Raw genomic sequence first — 15,117 nt, 5'->3', positions numbered from 1 at the left:
CCCCGCGATGGAGGTGCCTGCTCCTCGGAGCAGAGCAATTCCAGAGGCTCTGCACCTCTCCTGCCAGCCAGGCTCCTCAAAGCTCGCCTTTGTCCTCCCGCTGTGGAGGAGGCTGCTAAGAAAAGAATCTGTACATCACAGAATCACGGCATCACAGAGTATGCTGAGCTGCAAGGGACCCGTCGGGATCATGGAATCCAACCAGATGTATGTGCATAGAGAAACAAACAAGTAAGGCAAGATTCCAAGAAGAAATCATCACCCCAATCTTGTTAAAAGCAATGAAACTGCTTTCCTTTGCATGCCCAGCTTAGGTGAATGTAGGTAACTCTGGTGTTCCCTGTATTTTGTCTTCATGTTATTTGCAGCTAAGAATTCCTTCAGAACATTTTAATTAGGTAGAACAAGACTCAAACGTGCCATAACAGTATCAGTACTAATAAATCTTGGGCTGTACAGTATCCTACTGTTTGTAGCTACAAAAGGGAATTTCCAAAATGCCTGTTTCACCAAAAAAAAAAAAAAAAAAAAAAAAAAGGAAAATTAAAGAAAATGTGCACAGGAGTGAGGCAGAAGGAGGGTAAAGAACCCACCTGTTATGCTCAGGACTTGCACAGATGCAAGAATATTAAGAAAAATGTTTCTAGGCACTGCCCAAAAAAAGAATAATTAATGATAGATAGTGAAGGAAGCCAAGGCCTGACCAAGGGACCAAGGACCTTATTTCATTATCAGAAAATAAATTAACTTACTGAAATTGTCACCATCAGTCTGAGTTACTTATGCTGTACAATAAACCAGGAGTTTAATCCACTTCTTACAAAGCCATTTAATAACAGACTTACTTTTACAGCCAACTTTCCAAGAAGATAAGTAATTCCCTTAAGAAAGCAATTTCTTATTCCAAAATTAGAATAATTTGACAATGTAAAAGATGACAAATAACATCTCTCTTCCGTTCTGCTAACCCTCCAGAGGGGCCCCAGCCCAAACAGCAGGCAAGTGGGAGCAGACATCTGCCCAGCTCACCAACAGGAAAAGGCAGCCTGCCCTCGTCCTTTTCGTTTTACACTGGGTAGGAAGAAAGGAAGGATCACATTTACAGTAATGAAAAAAAAAAGGTCTTCCAGAACTAACTCAAGATTCCAGCTACATCTTTTATCACCAAAACAGTTTTCTCTTTAGACCAGAATAAAATAAAAAAATAAAGGCCTTGGATTAACACAAGCTCAAACTTGAATCAAACAGATTAGAGATGCAGATATTTCCATGTCAATGTTTCATAGAAGTCCCCACAGAATACTGTGAGATGGTGCAAGATCCTCAGCACCGATCCATCATCTCACAGGCATTTCAAAAGAGAATTTCCAGTCTCCCACACCTGACCCACCTGGACATCTGCAGTTACCAAAAGGAGAGTTTACTCCACACATGCATCAACCATCTAAGATTCAAAAAGCACTCAAAAAATGCAGGCGGTGTCCACCCTGCTCCCACCCCACAGCACCCCTCAGGTTCCATCCCCTCCTGTCACACATCTGTGAAGCCTGTAAGTCAATTTTTAAACCCACAGTTGTGGCTTCTGAAGAACAGGTACTGTTACCAGAGCCAAAGGCAAACCACAGCTGGCACTTCTCCCCAGAACTATTTGTGAAATATTTTGCAAGTTGTCTAAGTCTAAAGCATACTTCTGGAGAGAAATTCCCACTGGCATTTGATGAATATGTAGCTCCCCACAGGTGTGATCATCGGAGATTTTCTACTCCCAAAAAAGGAGCTGAACTCACAAGCCCTGCAGGAGAACAGGAACACATCAGCACCAATTTTTTATGGATGTCATTTCCATTAACACTGGTGGAACCATTTTCACTAAAACAGCACTCGCAAGGACAGAAAACTTTTACAGCAGATCTGTAACACCAAACTCTCATGTTCATCATCTGTGCCTCCTGCAGGACAGGTAAATTAGAGGGCAACACCCATTCAGCTGCTTGTTTGGCCCAAATCATCTAGAAGGAACTTTTTGTTTGGCCAGGACACACACCAAACAGTTATACATTCCCAATGCACAAGGCCATATGCACCGAGCCACTGCATTGACCACATTTCAAAAGGACTAACTACCATGAGCATTCTTACTTATATTTATTTATGTACACGTACATATAAAATACATACACAGACATTATATAGTTATCTTAGCCTGCTTCATAGCACAGCATTCCAGGAAACAACCCAGAGGGAAGGAAGTTCCTCAATTTCTCTTAAATTTTGTGGCTATGCCCTTAAAGTACATGTTTTGCAGAGGTATTATGTGATGATAGAAAGTCCCTGGACAGCTTCAGAAGCAAGGGAAATAGCCCCTTCAATAAAAACAATAAAAAAAAACCAAAACCCAATCCAAACTTTGGATTATGGTATCCTTTAAAGCTCTGCAACACCCTGCTGTTCTGTATCAAAAGCAGATCAAGTTTTGCAGATAAACAACACATTTGGTTGTTTTTGCAGCCTATAAACCACAGCTCTTCCTCCTGTTTGTGAATTAGATCTTCTTGTATGGCGAACGTGACACGCTAAACTAGGTGTTCTCTGTCTTAACCTCAATCCTCCATGACCTCAAGCAGCAGAGATATGCTTTTTGTCCACAAATATCCATGTCACCTGTATCCAAACATCATGAGCCACAAGACACACCCCAATACTCTATATCTAAAGTAAAGCTTCTGGGACAAAACCAGAAGCCACAAACTGCAAGTGCCAGCGATCATATCTTGAAAGAGGAAACTTGGTCTCAGATCTCAACAACCTACCAAGACCTAGCACAACATTAAGTGACGGAACTAACTTGTTCAACTTAAATGAGAAACTCTAGAGTAGAGACAGCTTAGTACTTAATATACATCAAAACCATTACTTTTGCAGCCAGCCAGAAAGCCCACATATTTTTCTATCTTTTTCCTGGGGGTGTCAGCTCAAAGTCTCTTACACAGGCTGAGCACTGGCTTATGACTAGTAAAACAGCTTTTATACACTCCTCTCCCACTTAAACATCATTATGTACTTTCCTGCAACTTCACCATGATCAAAGTCCTCACAAAACAGCAAAACAAACTGACAAACAGGATGTATACTCAGAACTTCAGTTGTGCTGGCAAAACACACAGTATCATTTAAGTTCTATTTCAGATCAGTTTGTCCAAAAAATAACCAGTACAAATCATACCAGCAGGAAAAAAAGATAAGATACACAAAAACAAGCAGACCAAGTGAGTTTCTATCTCTGTCACCAAACAAGAACAGACCATTTACGTTAGCAAGGATAAAGCAATTGGAGACAAAAGTAAAGAATTAACATTTCCCCTACACTAGCAATCACCATCAGGAGGTGTATGGCTTGGAGCCAGGCTGTCATGCAAAATACTGGAGAGATCACATGCAAGAGTCAAGCCAGGACAACTACTCCCTGTGTCCCAACCCCAGAGCACAGTCCTTGAGTCACCACTGGAGCAGGAACTTCACTTATCTCCATTTTATCTCAGCACCAGGTCACCCATTTTATTGCTGTGTGGAAACTGATATTCTTGTACTTCCCATTTTTTCACTCACCTGTCAGTCCACTCCTCATCACCTCCAGCCAATATTTCAGCACTGTACCGATAATTGGGACTGCACGTGTCACCACTTGATCTAAAACCATCTCTGTGTGGCTCAGCTAAAAATTCAAGAGTGTCCCAGTACTTTCCACAGTTGATACTGGAAAGAGAAGCAGGACGCCTTACAGAGCACACATTTGTTCTCATATGGAAAGATCTAGTGCTGACTTAAGTTAGTTCTCACTTCCCTGGAGTACTCAACCAGCATCAACAGGACTATTCACAAGTTTGAAGTGCAGTATAGTCTTAAAGCATTTGCTGAAGACAAACATTCATCAGTTATTTTTTTTCTTAATTGAGGTTCTCCACAAAATGGTTTTGCTGTGTATGACACTGACAGACCAAACACAACAGTGGGGGTTCCCCTCTCTCTCTGTGTAGTTTTCTAATACTGTCAGAGAGCTGCTTCGTATCATGATTACATTTACCTATCAATTTCCAGATTACTTTTTTTGTGCTGTCAGATTCCTACAGGAACTCCTTGGATATCCTTTCATTTGTTCTTCTACCAGATGGAAGATGCTCACTTCTGCCTCCCCAGTTACCTTCTAATTTTAGCAAGTCCTCTTCCAGACCCTCTTTTTCCACGTTGCCCACAAGTCACCCAATGTGACACACACAGTACATGTGCAGACAGTTCACCCCTGATGCTCTACCGAGATCTGGATGCACCTACAGGAGGGAGATCATAATCTGGTGCCATATTTACTCCTAACGTGGACTTGCACCTCAATGTGCTGTGGTAATAACAGCCACCAAAATGGAAACCTCACCAGGGCACAGAACCTGTTTTCCTGTTTAGCTCAAGAATTAGCCAGTGCACACAATAGTTTTAATAATTATCATAAACCAGTTTTACTACAAGCTGTCAGCTCTAGCAAGAGTCTGTCCAAGGCGGGGAAACCTCCCCAAACTTATTTGGGTACAGTATTTAGCTGACTTAATTTGAAGATACTTTTCCCTTCCAAACACGCACGCCTACTCAGCAAACGGTAACCACAGCTGACTCAGAGGAGGAGGACAGGCTCCTCAGCTTTTTTCTTCCTGTACAAGAGAAAAACAAGAGGGCACAACACTTACTGCCTCCCTCCTTCCTCCCAATCACAGCCAGCTCAAACAGCACTGCCTCTAAATAGAGCCAGGAGAAACCTCTTTCTGGGATACAAGCAACAATAAAACCTCTGGTCTCAAGGCAAACAAGCATCCTCAGTTGAAGCCTGGGGAGGCTATGGGTTTTAAAAGCTGTGTGGAAAGCCAAACTCCGTATCATTCCTCTTCCCACACACACAAACTCAAAGGGCAGAACCAGGCCACCCTCTCGTCTTCCCTTTCCAGGCGCCTCACGCTCCCTCAGATGAGGCTGCAGTGCCTGGAGCAGCTTAAAACAGACACGGGGCCTCAAAAAGACGGGAGGAGGAGGCACCGAGCTACCCTCCCTCATCCCACACTCCGTGTCTGCTCAGCTCTTCCTCTACTTCACCCCTCCTGTTGTTGCTGCTTGTTTTCCTGACTCGGAGTACAGAAAGCGCCAGCCTGCTACAACCGCACCCTGGAATAAAAAAATCATAAACACAGGATGATTGACATGCATGCATTACTTGGATAAACACATCCCGGGCACCGAAAAATCCTCTGGTACGGCAAAGCACCACCTCTACCCAGAGAGCTGCAGCACAGAGCCCAACATCTCAGTCGGGCACCTGGAGCAGGAAAGGCACTTCCAGATTCCCAGTAACAAGGAGCAGGAATCCGCCCCATGTACACATGAAAGTGGCAACTCTGGAGAGACATTACAAGCGTTTTAGAGGCAACACTCATCAGTCTTTATGCAAAAGGAATGTTGATGTTTCCCAAAAGTGCAAGAAAATATTGTACAAAACCCACAATCACAGAAACCTGTTGTCCAAAGCATTAAAGACTTTCAGTCAACATTGTCTCTCTCCTTTCTAACTAATTGAGACTGCAAATGAAGCACAGACCACAGCTTTTTCTGAGAACTTTAAAGTGTTTTCTGTGTGCGAGATTTCAAAACACTCCTGAGATGGCCAATTTAGTTTCAGAAACGGGAAAGAGGAAAGACAGATTTCCAGGTGTTTGTTTAATTATTGATTAGACTGAGGAAAAGCACCTTACAAAGCTTTGATGCCCTGTCATGCCAGCCTCATTCCTCAGAGCAGCTGGTCATTCCCTGCTGCATGCTGAACACACAAGCTTCAGAACTGAGCACCTCATGACAGGACACATTTTCAAAAAAGAGTTATTCAAACTTACTCACATACATTCAATACTTCTATACTTTTGTAAAGTCACTAGAAACATACGTTTCCTAGCATTTTGCCCTTGCTTTAAAATCCGCACAGCAAATACAGCAGAAGCACACCATTCCTCTATGGGGTACAAATCCATTTCAACTCCACTTGGCTGCTCTTCTAAAGGATTCTTGAATTTTAATATCCACTGAAAAACACACAGCTACTCCTTACAGCTATGCTTGGGTCCCTGTATAGAGAACGGTAAGCAGGAGAGCCCTCTGCTCAGGGGCTACACGAGGAGGATTTTCAGAGAGAAACTCGTCATTTGCCCTTGCAACACAATGAGATGCTGGCAGACTGTGACGAACCATCCCCTGGGACCATTCCTTGGTCATCCTGATCTCCAAGTCTTGCTCACTCACTGACTGTCCCCGCCAGAGCACAGACTAAATGACAGCCTATACATCACCTTCCTCCAGCTTTGGAAGCAACAAAACCTTTCCAACTACTCTCAGGAATCCTCCAGTAGAGCACGGAGTGGTGCGTGTCAGGGGCGGAATGCTGAGAAAGGATCTGCAGCAATGTGACATGGAAACTGTCCTGAAACTGTAGGATGTTTGTATCAAACATTCCTCTATGATGAACTTTGATTTCTTTGAACTTCCCTTTGTTTTTCAACACATGGATTTAGAGCTGCCTCTACCCAACAGGACCGACTCCTGACTGCTCTCCTGCTTGAGGGGCTTTCTGGATTTCTGTGTTTAAGGTAGGAGGAGATGTTTGAGTTAATGTGACCTTAATTACACTATGAGCTGCTCATCATTATCAGTTCAATTTCTGACAGCAGCAGGTCCCCGTTGAGCGGACACTCCCAGCTGTTGGCTTTGCTGCTCCTCACCATGCCGAGATTATGAAAAACAGGTTCAGTTCCCCCCCAAATGAATACAATACTACTAGGAAAAAACCTAATTTAACTGACAAGCTGCCATTACAGCACTCATCTTCCCCTCCTCTTCTGCCACAAGTTCGTACCAGTAAGGACTTGTATGAACTACAGAAAGTCAGAGAAAATGGTCTCACCACCAGAAAATATAAACTATCAGACTACCTGTTCATTTCAGCTACAGAAAGAACTTGTTCATGGGAGAGGGAACTAATACAGAGCAATACAAGTTTAGAGCAACCAGTGGCTTCAAGATGCACAGCCATGTGTTCAAGCTTTTCAAAAGCCAAAGCCATCCCAAGCTCAGGTCTCAGCCTTTCAAAGGCACTTCTGTGTACGACAAGAGATGGGAATCAGTAACTTGCCTAACAGGTAGGAAACACATTGATCCCATATCCAAAGTACCAGCACTGCTGGCTCATGACACACACGCTGCCTGTGTGTGATTTCATACATAGCGAAACACAGGTTGCCTCTGTACCATCAATGATCCCTAAATTAAAAGGATTCATAAGCCCACTGCCAGTTCTGCAGGGATGGCATTCCTAACACAGGCTTGTGCAAGGGTGGGCATGGAAAAGGAACTGCTCTCAGTAAGTGGAAACAAAGCAGCTTGGCAATCAGAGCTTCCAGTCCTGCACTGCAAATCAAGTTTGAAACAGCTAAAATTTGACATTATTTCCTGCAGCCAATTAGGCGAAAGATGCAGTTAAAGGTCTGCTTTTCCTAAAGTGCAAGGTGTGGTAGTTCATTCTTGAACTACCATCTAGACTGCTGTGAGCTGTGGCACTATTTTTAATTTAAGATTTATTCACAAATAACAGATTTGACTGTCCTGAAAATTTTTTCCACATGCTACACTTTATTATTCTTCACCTCAAAGCTCTGGAAATTCAGAAGCGTGAAATATATTGCAGTTAATAGCACTTCCAGTTTCTTAGCTCTAATTACAACCTGAGCCACCACTGCAAGTTAACTTCTACTCAGTTCTGGCTCTTCTCCCACCCAAAACAAAGTTTACGTTTGCATTCTTAGTTCCCTGACTACATTTGCCTATTTTAAAGTAGCAGAAATTATTTTTAGTGTTAAAAATAACTACCATAAATCAGTTGGGAGTTGCAGTTAAAATACTTGACTGTATGATAACTAGACAATAAGAAAGCGATGACAGACTGCAACTAGACCCAGCAGAAAACATGTATCTATCCACTTTTTTCTCTTTTCTCTTTTTTTTTATCTCCTTTCTGAAGGAGCCAGGAACAAACTACTTACAGAGAACAAATGCGTTATTCATTTATATGTAACATTGCACATATACAGAATATACTACAGACACTCATACGTTATCACAATATATTCAATCTGCAAATTAAATTAATGCAGTAACTTGTATTTTGAACTGGTCAGCAACACAAAGAGCAGCAATGAGACCACCAAAGGCGAAGTTGTTTTCACTCAGCTGAGGGGAAAGCTCTGATCACAAATTATCAGAGAACCTACCAAATGCAACAGAAAATTCGTAAGTTTCAACAATTAGAAAAGTACTGAGGTTAAAAGCTGAAGAGTGCAAATGCCAACTGCTCTTTTAGCAATGAGAAGGATCCCAGAGAGAAATCTGCTTTGGGGGGGGAAACACCCAAACAAAACAAACCCTTCCCTGGATGGCAGTAGTTGAAATGGCTCCTACAAAATAGCTTATCAGGTAGATTCAAGGTCAGCAAAAATTCCCCACATGCAGCACTGATTTGCAATGGCAGGAAAGGACTCACCAGTTCTGTGTTTGACCCCAGTTTGCAGCATGTTTGAGTAATCCTATGGCCATCAGAGGTTTGGCAGAATTCAAACAGTTCACTTTGAACTGTCTGGATGAGGAAAAAACAATAAACTAACACAAGAAAGGTAAAACAGAGCTACAGCTAAAGGATGGACAAGCCAATATACCATAACTGTGACTGGCCAGTCAGGTGGTGGGAAGAAAAACTTCCCCCCACCTTAGAAACAGGAAAAGTTGTACTGCAGACCAGTCATCAGGAAACCCTAGAGGAAACGAGCAGGTTTATCTCACTAAGCCCCTACAGACTTTTCAGGAAGCACTCCAGGAAGCAATGAAAGGCTTCCCTGGCCAGCCGTGGCTGCAAGCAGAGATCCAGCAGCCAAGTGAGGTCTAAGCAGCGAGGGGCAGGGGTCCAGGTGGTAGATCTGAAGCCTTCTTCCCTCCAGGGAGCAATAAAGAGGCTTCACCATGTGGGATGCACTCCATCCCCTCTCAACAGGCTGATTTGGCCAAAGGCAAAAACCTGCCACTGATTACAGACAACAATCTTAGCCAACATACAAAGGAATCAAACTTGAGGGGGAAAAATAAAATATCACATTTACAGTCTATTTCCATCTCTTTTGGTAACATGAGACGCAGTCTATTCCAATAGCGAGCAAAAGCTTTCAATAAAGCGCACAAAACATTAATATTTTCTGTTGTGTGGTTTTCACAAGTCTGCTGTGGCCTTAAGGGAAACTCAAAACCTCTGCTCAGGTACTGCACAGCTTTTGAGCCACCCAAACCCTGCACTCACCTCTCCAGCAGCACTGACAAAAAACACAGCGTTGGGATGACTGAAGCCATCAGGTAATGCTTCCAAGCATCGCCAACTGTTGCTCCAACTGCTGCTCTGGCAAAGGGCTGAGATGGCATCTGACACATTCAGAGACACTTAGCAGGCTCTGGGAATAAACCAAACCGACCTCACCACTCTAAATGCAGAGTGCTGGGTTTCACACACACAAGTTTTGGGTAGAATCAAGACACCAGCGAACAAGGCACAAAGGCAAGTGAACCATCTCAGCAGCCTTTTGCAGGCAGCAGACCTGCAGCACAGCTCTTTAAACCTGAAAAACACTAAGTAATTGCATCAACACCTTTATTTTTAAAACATTCAAGCCCATTTTCAGGTTGATTTGCTATTGATGTGTATATACATATCACTGATTCACGAAAAAATTTAGAAAAGACCAAAATATTAAAACCCTGTTCTGGGCTGATCCCCAGCAGCTTGAGGAAAGGAATTTTCATCCTCTGCTCTGCTCTGGTGTGACCCCACCTGCTGTGCTGCCTCCAGCTCTGGGGTCCCAAACATCAGGAAGATATGGAGCTGCTGGAGCAAGTCCAGAGGAAGCCACAAAGATGCTCCAAAAGAGGGAGAAGCTCTGCTATGGAAACAGGCTGAGAGCTGGGTATGTTTTTTAAGAAATCACCCATTTTTGGTCTACCCTGGCAATGAACCAGTATCACAGTACACTATACTGCTGCTCATTGTGTCGGGATTTGAGGAAATTTAAAGGACAGTCTATCAAAATTAGTGTAACTCAGTAATACAAGCCTGGAAGACAAGCACTGAGATCATTACATAGCTCCATAAATGTGACAAAGGATCTGCTTCTGTTACAGCCACAAACCAAACTCCAGTTCTTGGGGAAAACTCCAGATGCAAAAGCTACCCGGGAAGCTGCACCATCCCCACATCCCAGCCTCTGAACCTCAGCACCTTGCAGCACTCCATGGGGTTACCAAGCTGCCTGAAGTACCAGCATTTCTGTGAACCTCTAAAACTGGAACTGAATCCCTCCTCCTCTGTTCCTCTCACTGCATCCTTTTCCCAAAATGAACTGCAAATCTTCTGTACACTCAGTAAGGGGGGAAAAAAAAAAAAAGAAAAAAGGTTTATATTCATCTCGTGCATTAGCTTTTCATGAGCTCTGTTACAAGCTGTCCATATAGCAACGAAAATTTACTCTTTAACCTTAACTCTTAGCAACATATTCAAATTCTGGTAGCAGCATCTTTGATGCCTAAAGACTAGGCTGACTTTAGGAGTCAGTGGAAAACATATCTATGCATTGCAAATAAATGCTTTTCCATTTCTTCTATTCAAATGGTGCAAATTATTTCTGTAGTTGCAGATTTTAGTTTTAGGCAAGCAAAGAGGAAAAAAAGGTTTGCAACACCATGATGAGAAAAACCAGTAGGCAGACTACCAGACACCCAGACACCAGAATAAATCCTTGATAAAGTCTATGTTTATTCAAGTAATTCATCAAGAGCACAAGGAATTTGAGGGATACCTGCTTGATAGATGAAAAAGTCAAGGAAAATGATAACAGAAATATTTAACTGTTTACATTCACTTTTTTTTCAGCCTTTTTCTAATGAAAACCCTGCTGCACTGCATGAAGCAAACTGACTCTTTTAATGCCAGCTGTGTTCTCTGCAGATATCCCGTAATTCCAGTGCCATCACCTGATTGCACACTGCCTCCTCACACTCAGATCATACTCTGTGCGTGCACAAAGTAAAACCAAGGCTGGGGAAACCTCAGTTGTTACTTCTCCAGAGCTCTCTCGTGCTCTCAGGTTCGGAGCAGTCACAGCTCCAGGATGCACTCGGGGAGAGCGTGTCTGGTGGTTATGTCAGAGGACAGCAAGTCTGGCATCCCACCTCTATTTCAAGCAATGCCAGGGACTGTGACCTGGAACAACTCACTTCACCAGCTGTTAAGGTACAGACTCCACTGAGCAAGGAGGAGTTGTGATGCTTAATCCTTTTAGAAGCAAGGGGTTATTCAGCAGAAAGGCATGTTTTCAAGTACTGGATTAATCATTCTCTAGAATACTTTTTTTCTTATCTCAAATGGATGCTTTATCCTAGGACAATGAAAATTTACAAGGCTCATCGCTATAAAATACTGCATTTATAAATGCTAGGATTAAGAACTGTTGTTTGTAGTTATTTACCTATTTTTAATCAATCATCACAACTGACATCAACTTAAAAAGCATTTTGTGGCTTTGTTTCATGACTATTTTTTCCTCCTGCCTTTCAGTGAAGTGAAACTTTCCCCACCCTGAAAAGTCACACTTCCTGGTTTCCCCTTCCAGTTGCAAAAGCATCCCAGAACAGTGCTCTGTGCTGGGGCTGATCCCTCCAGGGATGAGGACATAAACTAACCATTTTTGATTAAAATATAAAACATTCTTACTCATATCAGGCCATTCCACTGCCTTGTTTCTTTTCTTAAAATTAACAGGACTTAAATTTAGAGCTAAAACGAAGTTGACAGTGACCCTGTTATAACAACAGTACTTTAAGTGCTTTACAGTCCAGTGCCAGTTCAAAGTTTAGATTCTGGCTAACTGACCACTGGACAAATAAATTAATACTTCATTACAAAAATAAATTTCAATGAACTGTTCTGGTTTGAACTCCACATCTTTATCAGGAACACGAGGTAAAGCAAACACTCTTTTTCCAGAAAAAGAACATCCATAAATTCAAAAGGAAACAGTAGGTTTCAGTGATGGAAAAATATTATTCAGCATCCCAGTTAACCACAGAATGTCACTGCTGATCTGCTGGCAGCACACTGGCAGACAGATACTTAATTCTTAGAGGGGTTTGTCTCAGCCCCTTTACACTATGTACATTGGAGCTGTCAGATCATTAGAAGCAAGTTTAAAGATCATTTATCCAACATGCAATTTTATTTGATCCCCCCAATCAATCCACAATTTTGATTTCATTTTAACCACAAAAGCGCAGAGAACGCTCGTCGTAACAACAGGGCTGTGATCACACACCTCTGACAGCACACAGATTTGGGTGGGTTCACCTGTCATTCCAGACAAGGTTCCTTCATTTACCAAATTTGCATGGCAGGACACAGCTTCCCTCCAGGATTATTTTCTATTTCCAGGTAGCAAAGATGTCCCCGAACAAACTGCGCTATTTCACAGCTATCTATAGCACAAACCAGGCATCAAGTAATTTTAATCCCAACTCTCCTTCCACCTTCATGACACCAACAGCTTTCAGATACAGCATCTCTGGCTGAGAAACTCTGAAGAAACAGCATCTTTGGATAAAAACCACTGGATTATTCCCTGCAGTAGAACATTAACCATCTCGGCTTTGACGGTCTCTCCTTGTGCTCTCACTATCACAGTGAGGAAGGGTTCACCTCCAAAAGCAACACCTTTTGTTTGCAGCTGGAAAACCTGAATCACTGAGCCCCAGAACCCCAGCTTTGTATAAACGTATCCCAGCCAGTGACACACATTCTGAAATCCATCTCCGCCTCTTCACCTGAAACCCCCAGCCCCTTCAGCAGCCCCTCAGACCCTTTGAGATTTCAGTTTTTACACAGCACTGCTGGGAACAAGTGCCAGCAGCAGCTCAGTCTTAGGAAGCTGTTTTGGTGGGTGATCTGACAACGTCTGTGACTTCCCCACAAGTTCCACATCTTCCTTTCGTGCTTTCATACCACCTCACTCCCAGCAAATCTCCCAGAAGGAAAATAAGGTGCGGACAGATTTATTTGCCAAGTTAAGTATCCATAGCTTGTTCCACACTCCTAATCCCTGTTCAGGAAACATAACCTTCATAACTGAGAGCGAAATATATGCAAGAACATGACCCAATGCAAAACACTGCTAATTTTAGATGTTCAGTTCACATTAAACTAATCAAGCTTATTAATCTTTTAAAATTATTTCAGTCACTTCATTTTAAAAGGGCTTTTTGCAGTAAGTCTGGTTAAGTTTTGTTGAAGTTTTGCCCTACTTAGTCAAAGCTTAATAAAGAGTATTTTCATTTTTTTTTTAATTTAGTAAGAACATTTACAGAGCTGGGAGGTGCCCCAAGAATGAGACTACCAGAATGAAGAGAGTGATACCATTTATAGATTTTTTTTTTTTTTCTTATTTTGAGAAGTTCTGTAACTACATTTATTGACTAGCCAGTGAGTGCTGTTCTGCAGTGGTCTATTCTCCTGTACCAATTACTAAGGAATTTGAAAGTGAGAACTGAGCTTTACATCACAAGTTCTCACACTCCCACTGAGCAACTACTACAACTGAAAAAACTGCAGGATCCCAGTATTCCAGAACAAGCAGGGGAAGAGAGAGGGGAGAGAAGAAAACATGGAGACAGACCACACACAACAAGCTCCTCTGTCCACAGAGTGGCAGAAGCTACACTGAAATCAGTGCCATGAGTCTTAACCTGTGTTACTAGAATTACAGCTGTTTGAAGAGGAAGATTTGTTTGGAGAGAGGAAAAGTATTAAAAATTTAATTTTTTCTCAAGTTTTCCTCCAATACTCAGAAAAATATTCAGTATTCCAGGAGATTTCTGACTTATACTTCTAGCTTTATGCCCCTCTCATCCCAGCAGATCCTGTAGTATTTCATGACTGATATAGACGGATGGATAGGAAGATGCTCCAAGGATGGCTGTTTTCAGTAACAAAAGCACAAATTTGGATCACTTTCTCAATTTAAAATGATTTCCAGGCTCCCAGGTTACAATCAGGACAAATCTATTCCATGTTCCCTATCACCCAGCCAACACTAACTGAATGCAGACTTAGAGACTTCACTCCAGGCAAAAAAAAGAGGCACATACAGAGAGCTTAAGACCTCCAAACATTCAGAGCTGCAGACCAGGTTTCGGCCCTGTCTCTCATTTCCCTGTGTTTCAACGTAAATCATAACATAATCCTCTAAATACTTAAGAGTTTCCCAAGGCTGTGTTTGTTAAAAATCGGAGCACTGAAAGAACTTTCTAGGGATTTTGTCATGTACTTTGACTACCTCCAAATTAACAAAAACATTCTGTCTTCAGAAAGCCTCCACGACAAGATTTTTACTGAATCGGAGGGACAAAATGACTGAAAAGGAAAAACTGGCTTTTTAGCCCACAACAAATAATTTGTGGGAAAAGATCACCCTTTTCCTGCTCTTTGAAAAAGAAGCCTGAATACATTCTGTATTGTACCAATCCTATAGGACCGAGTTGACTACAGAAATCCTCACTGGGATTATGGGCTGTTGTCTACAATGCTCCAGTCGTCCTCCTCTACAGATATGATGGGACAGAGAATCTTAACCTGGATGGTACAGCCAGCATAGAAAAGGAGATCAGAAACCTCAACTATCTTTCCTCTTTTCTGGAAATTCGCACCCTCTAGGAAAAACACATGTTTAATCTCCTACTCTTTTACTATTGACAGTCTTCCTACGAGTACATGCAAAGGCCCTGCTTCACATAGATTTAAACATTACCACGGCATTCTTGTCCCTTACTGCCTCCAGGAAATCTGAGCAATTTGGAGAAAGCATTCCTACAGCTTCCCTCCTCCTCCTCCTCTACTCCAACAAGCTGCTGCAGCACTAGAACCGGCACAACCCAGCGTATACAAAAGATAAAGGCTCCCAA

The 15,117-nt window shown here is 42.4% G+C and overlaps 1 protein-coding gene across 2 annotated transcripts in view; it reads right to left on the bottom strand.

Annotated features, from left to right (window-relative positions):
- IGF1R (insulin like growth factor 1 receptor) overlaps positions 1 to 15,117 on the bottom strand; it is a 167,787-nt gene that overhangs the window by 90,078 nt on the left and 62,592 nt on the right. The window lies entirely within an intron of this gene.

This window comes from Corvus brachyrhynchos, unplaced genomic scaffold, assembly GCF_000691975.1.
Source record: "Corvus brachyrhynchos isolate BGI_N302 unplaced genomic scaffold, ASM69197v1 scaffold200, whole genome shotgun sequence".
NCBI classification, from domain to species: Eukaryota; Metazoa; Chordata; class Aves; order Passeriformes; family Corvidae; genus Corvus; species Corvus brachyrhynchos.
This window is presented reverse-complemented; position numbering and strand designations above follow the sequence as displayed.